This window comes from Macaca mulatta, chromosome 18 (assembly GCF_049350105.2).
Source record: "Macaca mulatta isolate MMU2019108-1 chromosome 18, T2T-MMU8v2.0, whole genome shotgun sequence".
Classification (NCBI taxonomy): Eukaryota; Metazoa; Chordata; class Mammalia; order Primates; family Cercopithecidae; genus Macaca; species Macaca mulatta.
In genome coordinates this window covers 58,180,365-58,193,446 of record NC_133423.1, presented here as the reverse complement: position 1 = coordinate 58,193,446, position 13,082 = coordinate 58,180,365, and positions in this window count along the sequence as shown.

Here is a 13,082-nt window from a genome sequence, read left to right as displayed (position 1 = left end):
AAAGGAGGTGCTAGCTATAGATTGGAGGACATAAAATAAAGGTGAATAAATTAGTACCTATTTTGTTCTTACCCTCACTTTTCCTCTTGATCTTGAGAGGATATTTTAAGTGTGAATGGCCATAGAAAAGAGTATCTGGAGCAATGCAGTTCTGATGGATTAGCATGTAATTAAAAATAGGAAAGAAAGGAAAAATGGATGTACGTAGGTATCTACATAAAACACAGCCATGGGAGGTGCATGCATCTGTTCTTATTTGAGGGTCACTTCATTAACTGAAAGAAAACCATTAGAAACACTGCAAAATTCTACATATGCACAATTCTATAAATATACGAATAGGTGAAGAGTATCAGAAATGTACCAAATATGAAATCCTTGCTGTGCACTATATATTATTTGAGGGAAGATAGTTGATTTGGTACAAAACGAGCTTAAGCATTATGCTTAACCTCCTGGCTGGGCGCTTAAACAGAGCAGGCCAAACTCTGAAGAAGCTCTTTTCTCCCTCACCCAGAGGTGGTTCCCATAGAGACCACGGGAAGGCACTGGAGTGAGCTGACACAGATGGTTGTGCGCCTATCCTGTCTGGTTAAATCCCTATCTGTACCAAGTAGCAAAAAATGACTCCAGAAAAATCTTACATTCATCCAGTGTTTCTTAACATCTACAGTGTGCCAAATACTGTGCCAGGGATCCGGGTTACAAGGATGAACAAGTTAGGCATTGTCTCAACTTAGAGTTGAGTGAAGAAACTGAAGAGTGGGGAAATTTTGGTTTATGACGTTGCCAAAAGTCACACAGCTGGTAAAGAGCTGGCCAAGGTTCACACCCCCATTTGACTGCCCTTGAAAGTCCATTCCCTCAACCCCTACCCTATGCTTCCCTTTCTTTTTCCTTTTACCCTCTGAATTTTTTTCTCCTGTAAACTTCAGGATAACAATTTTTATGGTGGCAGTTTGTCCCACTGCCTAATGAATGTTTCTTAAAATATACATTGAAGGTCCTTGGAATTGTATTAGGTTGCAATTTTGTGTTATCTGATAAGCAGCATGGGTCAGGGTCTGCCAAGCCCTGCCTTGACTGAATTAATCAGCCCGAGGCTGTCCCAGGGAAGCCAGCAATTCTGCAGTGACTTTCCCCATACAGATGGCCCCTTAGTCAGCTCTGAAAATGCAGAGGGAAGTCTGGCATGGCGTTACAGCAGCAGACTGGGTGGACAAAGGCCTGGGTGGACACAGATGCCCAAGCAATTGTATTGCATCTATTTCCTGTCATTTAAACCCAGTGTCATTTATTATTCAACTCTGAGTGTATTTTGGAGATTCAATTTGTAGGGTGTATGACACACAGAGTAAATTGGTGTGTGTTATCTCAACTCATTTGCTGGAGGACAGGTGTTCACATCACAAGAACCAACAGCCCCATCCACAGTAATTGGTACCTTGGCTGGCAGTGTGAGCCTAGAGGGCAAGGACCAAAAGTGCATGAAGAATGAACCAATAATAATTTCCACACGTGGCATAGTGTGTTTTACTTGAGGCTCTCAAAGCACATTTTAGGCATTCATTCTCTCTCACTACAATACCGCCCAGGCTTGCTATTACTCTCATGCTACAGCCAGGAAAACAAAAGCAGAGAGTGGCTGACTCAAGAGCACAGAGGGACACAATGGTAGAATGGGGAATAAAAATTCAGGAGGCCTGATCTCTCATTCTGTCTCCTTGGAATCTCCCCACATCCATTCTCCTCTCATTTATTATTTAATGTCTTAGGCAGGATATTATTAAGGAACCTAGACTGGTGAATTCAATTTTGTTCAGGTTAATTAACTTCAAAATGCTTGCAAGTCTGCATAGTGAACAATATCACACTCAACACAAATAACAGACCAAAAAAAAAAAAAAAAAACAAATATAGTTGCCATATGTTTCAAATGTAAGTAGCATACAAACAATAATCACCACAAGCTATTGAACACACTTTCAGTAACATGCATATTGTGTATGAATAAGTATTTCCATGTGCACAGAGTGTAGTCAATCCAAGTAGGATATAAAGATTTGTATGAAGTGAAGAAACTCCAGAGCCAACATATCATCTTAACTACATAGCTAATCGTCATTTCAGAAAATTTTGCATGCAAAATTCACTTAAAATATGAAATTTAAAAACCCTGTACTTGTGGGGTTTATTAATAATGAGCAGGGAAAAAAATGGAACTTTTGCCCTGGAGCTCAGGTGAAAAGACGTAATTAAAAATACTGCACTGGAAAAAGTGATTTCTACTTCCCAGATGGCATTCGGTTTCCTCATACTTACAAATAGCCATATAGAGCAAAACCAACATATTCCATTAAGCTCCTTCCATTTATAACAAATGCAGGTTTCTTTATCACTGCTTCAGAAATTCCAAAATAAATAAATAAATACATGAAAAAAGAGATTGACTGCCATCTTCTCTTTTTGGGTTAAGGTATGCAAACGTGAAATAATTTAAGAGATTTCTCACCACTAGAAAATTAAATTTTATGTATAACATGACAAGGGCATACAGGGTCACTACCCACAGCCATACGGGCAGTACACAGCACAACTTCAGGGAACCCTAACATAACCCAGGCTGAGAATGGAGACCTTGGGGTTGAACAGGTAGTACTTAGGCATTATATTAGGAAAAGATAAAATTCCTTTTCTATTACGTCCAATCTACCTGTTAACTGACCAAGCCTAGGCATAAATGCAGAGTATAAAGTTATCTAAACCTCTTCATGGAGGGGCACCAGCTTTTGTTTTACACAAATACCAAGATGTCATGAGTGATCTCTACCATAACAATATTTTCAATGTAATTTTCATTTTCATCTAAAATGAAAGTAGAAATACAGGAAAAGGGGATAGTGATACCTTCACAATAGCACTACAATGTGTTGGGGGAAGAGGGAGAAAGGCTCAGGAAGTTAAAGTAATGGGTCCACAGCAGTAATCAGAGGATCTAGAAAGATGTGATTCTATGTAATAATCATGATTTTCCAATTTCCCGATAAGTTGTGGGATTTCAAACTATTAAGAGGATATAACCTTATTGAATAAGTTTCTTTCAAAGCTGGTTTCCACAGCTGAGTAAAGTTTTATTTGTGGGTTAAGCCTCATCTGTAGCTCTAAGACCTGATATTCAAGAGGAACAAAAAATGAATCAAGCCATAAACCTGGTATCTCTCTAGCCGAACACTCTGCATTAATAATTAAACCCTTACCTTGTTTTGGGGACATATTTTCCATCTGTATCCCATCTACAGTGCAACTTGCTGAACTTTTTGATGTCTCAGTTCCTCCCATGAAAGCCTGATTGCCTGTTTTTGTCATTGCCTTGCCACACCCCTGCAAGGGCCTGCCTGGTTCCTGGACCACGGCCTCTACTTGCTCACCATGGTGGTCACCATGCTTTTAGCTTTAACTAGTCTGTCTGCATCTGCATTTGTCATTGGAGAAGCCAGTTCCCCAATACAAAATAGAAGAGCAATAGAGAATATCAGAGCAAGGAACAGGAAGGAATGTGTTCATAGCTACCATAATTTTATTGATATCAATAATAATTTTCCATATGGTCTTTGTCTTCATCCCACATTTTGGCCCTATAACAAAGGCAAATGTTGAATTCATTTCCTGACTACATGTGGCTTTCCGTTGGTCCTTTCTTCTTCTCCATCAGTAGACACATTTATCTTCTGCTCATTAATTCAGCTGGCATGGGTTTGCAAGCATATGTTCACTGGAAGAAATCTAAATGATAGTGACCTCAGCCTCAAGAGAAAAATCTCTAGTTATTTAAATAATTTTAACATAGTTAATACACTGAATGCCTGATAGATCATGTGAAGATCAGACATGTCTTTATTCATTCAAAAACTAAGAAATGTCAAACGAATATTGATAGCTTCTGTTTCCATTAAGAACAGAAAATTCCTTGGTTTTTACATGCTTGTCGCATCTAGAACAGTGCCCAGCAGGTAAAGGGCCCTCAATAAATACTTGCTGAATGAATAACTTAGGTAAATGAGAATTATTTATTGGCAGATTTCTTCTCTTCTCAATATTTTCTTTCCTTCTTTTGCATTCCCCATAATATAAACTGGAGTTTTCCATGAAAAGGTGATGAATGCCCAGTGAATGGACTGGTGAATGAGAGACCCAGTAATGCCAGCTATAAACTCTTTCTGTATTATGATCTCAAATATATCTAAACACCTGTATATAAGCAGAGAAAAACATTGCAGAAGGGAATGCAGCAAAATCTGAACAGTGGTTGTCCCTGTGTTGTGTGATTTTTTTTTTTCCTGTTTCAATTTTTCTAAGATGAATATGGATAACTTTAACATGTATTATAAAAACCATCACACATAATAAACAGAACTCAAATGATATCAAAGCTGTTTAAATATAAATTGTTTTCATTTCAAACCCTGTTGCCCAGAGATAAATATTATTAGTACTCTGATGTAAATATACACACACACGTGCACATGCACACATTTTGTACATAAATGTAAAATGGCTCAGTCACACTATATATACCATATTTGAACCTACTTTTTTCACTCAGTGACAAGGGCTGTTTGTGTATATTTATATATTTATATATAAACTTATTTGAACAATTGCCAATTATTTCATTGAATTGATGGGCCATAATTTATTTTTATAAGTTATTATTTAAAAATTTTAAACAATTATTTTTAATAAGTAATTATTTCCAATTTTTTGACTTAATAAATATACCATTTTACACTTGACTGATTATTTTCTTATGTGAAATTCCTATGAACATATTTATTATTCATAGAGTCAGAACATAGTTAAATATTTTGATGTATTTTTTTCAGATAGTTCTCCAGAAATGTATCAATGCACCCTTATGTGTAAAATAAGTGTGATGTGTTTCCCTGTGACATTTACTAAAATCAGACATTGAAAACACTGTTTGTTCATTTGATAATGTTAACATATCTTATTGCTGTTTTGTGTTGTTGTTTTTGTTTTGTTTTGTTTTGAGACACAGTCTCGCTCTGTCACCCAGGCTGTAGTTCAGTGGCATGATCCTGGCTCACTGCAACCCCCGCCTCCCTGGTTCAAGCAATTCTCCTGCCTCTCGAATAGCTGGGATTATAGGCATGCACCACCATGCCTGGCTAATTTTTGTATTTTTAGTAGAGATGGAGTTTTGCCATGTTGGCCAGGCTTGTCTTGAACTCCTGACCTCAGGTGATCTGCCCACCTTGGCCTCCCAAAGTGCTGTGATTACAGGCATGAACCACCCCACCTGGCCTGCTGTTTTAATTCATAAATCTTTGGCTCTTATTAACATAATGTATCTTTTCATTTTTATGGGATGTTTATTCAATCATGAATTGCAGTTGATGCCCTTTGCCCATTGCTTTTCAGTGGTCTTTGGGTTTTATGTTTTGTTAGAAAGCACTTTCTACCTCAAGAACGTTAAAGTAGTCTACATTTTCTAACAGTGTTACGTGTTACATCTTTTATATTTATATTGTAAGTACATCTAGAATTGAGCATGTGTGTATAAGAGTTGCAGATACTTGAATTAACATTTTGTTGTTAAATCGAGAGCTAATTTTTGCCAATGCAATTTATTCGACAATCTATTTTCCTGCCTATATATGGAATATCACTGCTATTCATTGTATGCGTCCATATATTCATAGTAACTTTTTAGTACATTTGTAGATTCATAAGAAAATATATTAATTTTGAAATCTAAAAAACATATAGCATAGAAAAAAGAAAAGCATAAAATTAACAAAAACTAATGAAAAAAAGCATGAAATGGCATGAGGTCCCTCTGCTATTATACATCTTCATAATTTCTGGCAATTTTCCATCTATAACCTCAGTATATTTATAATTTCTCATTCTATTTCCTCTAATAAACCTTAAGTACTCAAAGGCAGAGACCATATCTTTGTTATTAATCTCAAAACCCTGGACTGCAGATTTCCCAACATATAGCAGGTATTAATGCTATTCACATGTTTAATGAATAAAGTGCTCCTGATCTTACAGAATTAGCCAAGAGAGACATTTCTGATGCCAGAAAGTATAAGGTAAAATTCCAGAATGAGTAGTGTAAATAATAAAGTGCCAAAATATTTCAGAAGACAATTCAGCTTCATACTTGTTGAGCTGATCTGATGTTGGAGTGTTAGCAAAGATGTCCTAAAGTATTTCACTGGGTTCTAAAGCATGGATTGGAATTGTTTGGTTAAATGGAGGAGAGAGGAGTCCAACAAGTTAATCTTTGGCATTGCTTGGGAGACGAATTATATCAAAGAAAATTGAAGAAACCAATTGGGTGAGTCATGTGGATCATGTTAAAGAGACTATGAAATGCATTTAATTATATAGTGTGTTAGACCATTCTTGCATTGTTATAAAGAAATACCTGAGGCTAGGCAATTTATAAAGAGAAGAGGCTTAATTGGTTCACGGTTCTTCAGTATAGGAAGCATGACATCTGTTCAGCTTCTGGTGAAGGCCTCTGGAAGTTTACAATCATGGCAGAAGGTGAAGCAGGAACCTGTGTATAACATGGTGAGAACAGGAGCAAGGTGTAGGGGAAAGGTGCTACATACTTTTAAACAACTAGATTTTCTGAGAACTCACTCACTATCATGAGGACAACACCAAGCCATAAGGAATCTGCCCCCATGACCCAAATACCTCCTACAAGGCCCCACTTCCAATGTTGGGGATCACATTTCAATATCAGATTTGAGCATGGATAAATATCCAAACTACTACATCATTCAGCCCTTGCTCCTGTGCCTCCAAATTTCATGTCCTTCTTACACTGCAAAATATAATCATGTCTTCCCAATAGTCCCCCAACATTTTAACTCATTCTGCTATTATCTCAAAAGTCCCAAGTTCACGTCCAGTCTATCATCTGGAAATAAATTCATTCACCTATGAGTCTGTAAAATCAAAACAAGTTATTTACTTCCAAGAAACAATGGGAGTACAGTCAGTCATTGGGTAAACAGTCCCATTCTAACAAAAGAGAAATCACCCAAAAGAAAGGGCTACAGGCCCCGTTTAAGTTTGAAACCCAGCAGGGCAGGTATTAAATCTTAAAGATCCAAAGTAATCTCCTTTGACTCTGTGTTCCAAATCCAGGGCACACACTGGTATGAGAGGTGAGATTCCAAGACCTTGAGCAGCTCTATCACTCTGGCTTTTCCATACTGAGGTTGCAAGCTTCTGGTGATTCTACCATTCTGGGGTCTGGAGCACAGCAGCCCCCTTCCCACAGCATCACTAGGCAGTACCCCAGTGGGGGCTTTGTGTGGGGCTCCAATTCCACATTTTCCCTTACCACTACCCTAATAGAGGTTCTCTGTGAGAGCTCTACTCCTTCAGTAGACTTCTGCCTGGGCACCCAGGCTTTCTCATACATGCTCTGAAATCTAGGTAGAAGCTTCCAAGCCTCCTTTACTTTTGCACTCTGTGCACACACAGGCTTGACACCACATGGAAGCCATCAAGGCTTACACCTTGTGCCCTCCAGAGTGGTGGCCCTAGCTGTACCTGGGGCCCTTTGATCCATGACTGGAAACTGGAGTGGCCAGGATGTAAGGAGCAGTGTCCCAAAGCTGCAGTCCCCAGACCTGGCCCCCAGAACAATTCTTTCCTCCTAGACCTCTGGGTCTGTGATGGGAGGGGCTGCCCTGAAGATCTCTGAAAAGTTTTCAAGGTCTTTTTCCCGTTGTCTTTGCTATCAGCACCTGGATCCCTTTTAGTTAGGCAAATCTTCCTAGGTAGTGGTTGCTGTGCAGCCTATTTGAATCCTTCTCCTGATAATACTTTTTATTTATGTGCTACATAACCAGGCTGCACATTTTCCAAAGTTTTTTGTTCTGCTTCTTTTTTTAATATAAATTTCAACTTTAAGTCATTTGTTTACTCTTACATCTGAACACAGCTTGTTAGAAGCAGCCACACTATTTCTGAGGGCTTTGCTGCTTATAAATTTCTTTGTTGCTTATAAATGAGATATCCTATCTCATCACTCTTAAGTTCAAATTTGAATTCTGCTATATCCTACGTCATCACTCTAAAGTTCAAATTTACATAGAACCCTAGGGCATGAACAGAATTCAGCCAAGCTCCTTGCTAAGACAGAACACAAGTGACCTTTGATCCACTCCCCGATAAGTTCCTCATTTCCATCTGAGATCTCATCAGCGTGGACTTCACTGTCCATATCACTGTATCATCATATTGGTATAACCATTTAACCAGGCTCTATGAAGTTCCAAACTTTTCCTCATCTTTCTTTCTTCTTGTGAGACCTCCAATCTCTTCCAACTCCTGCCTATTACCCAGTTTCAAAGTTGCCTCCGTGTTTTCAGGTATCATTATAGCAGCATGCCACTCTTGGCACCTAATGCTGATTGGTCTTCACCCAAGGATACGTAATGATACATGATCAAAACCATGAAAAACCAGACCTTCACTTCCAGTAAAAGCTTATGCACCCCAGGTATATCTAGGTTGTATTAAATTGACCTTGGTTTGTTTGTTTGCCTGTTTGCCTGTTTGTTTGTTTGTTTGTTTCTCCCTATCCCTGAGCATTTGGGTATTCTTTTATGGAAGGGTGACATGGTGACAATCTTTTTCCTTTAGTTATATGTGCTTACTTTAATAGTATCATTAAACCCATTATTTTTATTTTATTTGCCCCACAAGGCTATTATAATCATACAAATAGAAATTATATGGGCCTAGGCAAGAAAAGTAAAAATGTGAATGGAAAGAGGAAGATTAATGTGAATTTGGAGTGAAGACTCAAAGAGACTATGTGAACAATAGAATACAGAAGGTCATGAATATAGAAAAGCCAAAGACAACTCTAGTTTCCATTCCTATTGGCCTAGGTGAAATCTATCACCACTGACAGACAGAAAAGTCACTAGAGGAATCTTCTTAGGGATCAACAACAACAACAAAAGATAATGAATTCTCTTTAGAAACGTTGACTTTGAGACAACAATAGATTTTCCAAACAGTGGCAGTGGCGTTTGTCAGTTATCAGATGGGGCATTAGTCCTCTTAAACACTCTATATGAGACAGCTAGGATACTAAGACTAGAGAGAACCTCCAGAGGAAAATGAAAGGACCAAAAATCATTCAGCAACAGGTGATAGGAGGAAGATAAGTTGAGCATCAAGCATGTCAGAGATTGCATAATACCTAACAGTTCAGACAGGCAGTTTGTGGCATAAGAAGACAAAAGTGGTAGAAATTCTGCCCTGTGGATTGCTGTTCATGGCCATAGTCCTATTTTTTTTGGATAACTTGGAATGACTGTTTCCACCACAAAACAAGGACTCATGTGTAGAGATACAGGATATGGACCAGGAACATCTAAATTAGTATCCTACTCAGACAAACACAGTGAAATTTGCTCTCTAAACATGGCTTTTAGTATCTCCATGACAGTGATGAGCTCTAAAAAAATGCTTACAAATAGCTTAGGATAATGCATAAAAATAACTTAGAAAAAAATAATCATTAACCTCAAAGATTGCATTTATGTTTTTAGATGCTTATTTAGTTTTCTGCCTTGGAAACTCAGAAAATGAGAAGAGTAGAGTTTGAAATCTTCACTATTACTGATACATCTTCTTTCAGTATATTTAATGGCAGTTTTTGTTTTTAAATGTCTTTACATCTACCATTACTTCTTGGTTTTCAGTGGTGCTTGTGGTATTTCCTAATGTGTGATCTTCTGCAAGTTTTGTTACAAGCTGTCTACTCCTACAATTAATAGAGATGTTAAATAAGGTAAGCTATAAAACTCATATCACTCACCACCACCATTAACTTGGTACCTTGCCATTTATTAACATCTTTGTTTTTGTTTGTTTTGTTTTGTTTTTTGAGATGGAGTTTTGCTCTTGTTGCCCAGGCTGGAGTACAATGGTGTGATCTCGGCTCTCTGCAACCTCTGCCTCTTAGGGTCAAGCAACTCTCCTGCCTCAGCCTCCTGAGTAGCTGGGATTACAGCCGTCTGCCACCACGTCCGGCTAATTTTTGTATTTTTAGTAGAGATGGGGTTTCACCACGTTTGCCAGGCTGGCCTCAAACTCCTGTCATCAGGTGATCCACCCACCTCAGCCTCCCAAAGTGCTGGGATTACAGGCATGAGCCACCATGCCCCGACAACATCTTTGTTTCCATCCTTCATCCAGATTTCAACCCCTGAGAAGGTGCTTGAACTTTATCCAATATCAATTGATATAACAGATTTCATGAGAAACATAGTCCTGAATGCTACTCAAATATTGGTTTAGTATACGTTGATTAGTATAGTCTTTCTATGATATCAGAATGGCAATTACTTTATACATATATGGTTTGTCCTTTAGAATACAGTGGCACTTGAAATTTTAAAACAATAATTGCCAAGATTAATCATTAGTATTTCATGATATACATTGTTTTATCATGTTTAATTGTTTTATATTTATACATTTTATCTATTGAACAAAAAGCTATGCATTTGTGGGCTCTTTCATTTACTCATTTATCAATATTTATTAAATACCTAGTACATTGAGATCCTGTCTCCTTTTCCTTTTATTTATGGATATTTGATTTCAAAGTATTAACAAAGATTTTATTACACAAAAATCCTCTATAAACATTAATGTAAACACATGAGGAATTAAAGACATACTACTTTCTTTAGAAAGTGATCTTCATTTTTATTACCATTCTAAATTGTTTTGATAAACTAGTCTTATTTTTTAATACCAGTAAATATTTTATTATCAAAGAATGTGTTAAACATATTTTAAAGCTAAGTAGTTTTTTTCTGAGTTTAAATTTTAAAAATCAAGCATGCTCTAGCACAAAAATATATACAATATTTAGAATATTTTGTGCCAAGATCCAATATGTGCTGCATGAAAACTGGAAAGATGTTCGTCAATATTATTAAGATATATATAAACTGAAACTTGATGGTAAGACCATGAAAACATACATGTTAAAGTAAAAAATAAATACCATGGAAGATATATATTCCATGGAATAATAAGAATAATAATAACTTATTGAACTTACAATATGTGCCAGGCAATCTGCTAAGTACTTCACATAAATTATGGCATTAAATATGCACATATTATTTTATTATACAGGAAACTGAGAGTCTGAGGCATTAAATAATCTAAGAATACCTAGCTTGTAATAATTAGAACTCAGTGTTGATTCTAGGTCTGTTTCATTCCAAAGCCTGGGTTCTTAACCACTCTGTGATACTACCTTTATTACGAAGAAGGTGGCATGCATAATTCTATGGAGAAAGAATAAGAAAGAGAGTCTGTAATTCTTTTTTCTTTTTTCTTTTTTTTTTTAAATTGAGTGAGGGTCTAACTATGTTGCCTGGACTGGTCTAGAATTGCTGACTCCTGGTGATATGGTTTGGCTGTGTCCCCACCCAAATCTCATCTTGAATTGTAGCTGCCATAATTCCCACATGTTGCAGGAGGGACCTAGTGGGAGATAATTGAATCATGGGGGTGGTTTCCCCCATACTGTTCCTGTGGTAGTGAATAAGTCTCTTGAGTTCTGATGATTTTATAAGGGGTTGCCCCTTTCACTTCGCTCTCATTCTCTCTTGCCTGCCACCACGTAAGATGTGCCTCTTGCCTTCTGCCATGATTGTGAGGCCTCCCCAGCCATGTGGAACTGTGAGTCCATTAAACTCTTTTTCTTTATAAATTACCCAGTCTCGGGTATGTCTTTATCAGCAGTGTGAAAATGGACTAATACACCTGGCCTCAAGTGATCCTTCTGCCTCAGCCTCCCAAACTGCTGGGATTACAGGTATGAGTCACCATGCCCAGCCTATAATTCTTAATATGCCCAAAATTATTTATGAAACTCAGAAGGTTCAATTTACAATTGAGCAGAAAATGCATCCTCTCCTCTTTATGTGCTTTGTCTAGAATTCATATATGTCAAAAACAAAAACAAAAACAAAAAAAAATCCCTCAGGAGTCTTACTTGTATTCAAAAGTCCAACTCAGTTTGTTTCACTTTATCCCTGGAAATGAAACTCAAAAGCAACCCTTCAGCCTGGTGAACTCCTTAACCACTGCCAGGTTCTGGTTACCCTAGAATGTGCTCCCATTGACTTTCTTTCTCTGCCACCAAAGATGGAGGCCTATGTCATAGCTGAAATACATACCATGTATAAATACTAGGGTTTTGCTGCTGCTTTCATGTTGGAATGTCATGACTGCTGTTTTTTCTCAGACACTGGGGCTTCTGCTCTGGTAGCCTCCATTACTGGTGGCGCAGACTTCTGCACAGCTGAGTGTTTTCTTTGGGGTGATATTAAGGATGATTCCCATTTCTGTAGTATGCTCATTCAGTCATGCAGTACTCACTATAAAACTGGCTCTGGCACCCAGTGATATAGCGTCTTAGATTCACCAGATGAATCTTCCCCAGGGCATAAGCCTCCTACCCTGTAAGGACACCCTATAAGAACAGGTTTGGTTTAGGGCTTCACACAGCTAGAGCTACCCTTTGGTCTCTTTATCCTTATCCATGCTGCAAATAATTGAATCCAATTAGAGTGAATTGGCTGATAATGGGTAAGTGAAATAATTATTGGAGAAAAATTACAATATCACATTGGATTTCATGATGATGTAGAGAAACAATGCTGATTATGGGTCTGTTTAAACAAAAGTTTTAGGAAAACAGAGTCCCAAATCAAATGAAAAATTATATATGTGGTCTCATGGGCAAAGAGAAGGAAACTAAAACAGAAGAGTGATTATACTCTCTAAAATAAAATTCTGACCTGAAGAACTAGTTCCAATATAAGGGAAACAAGCATGCATGTCTAAGGAAACCAGATATATTGCATTTGGAGCATTAAGATGAATTCATATTAAAAAGATAGGAAAGATGATGAAAATGTTGCAAAAATGTTAAAGTAAAATAAAAAGTTTTGGTGAACTTATAAGAATTTCAGAAAGAC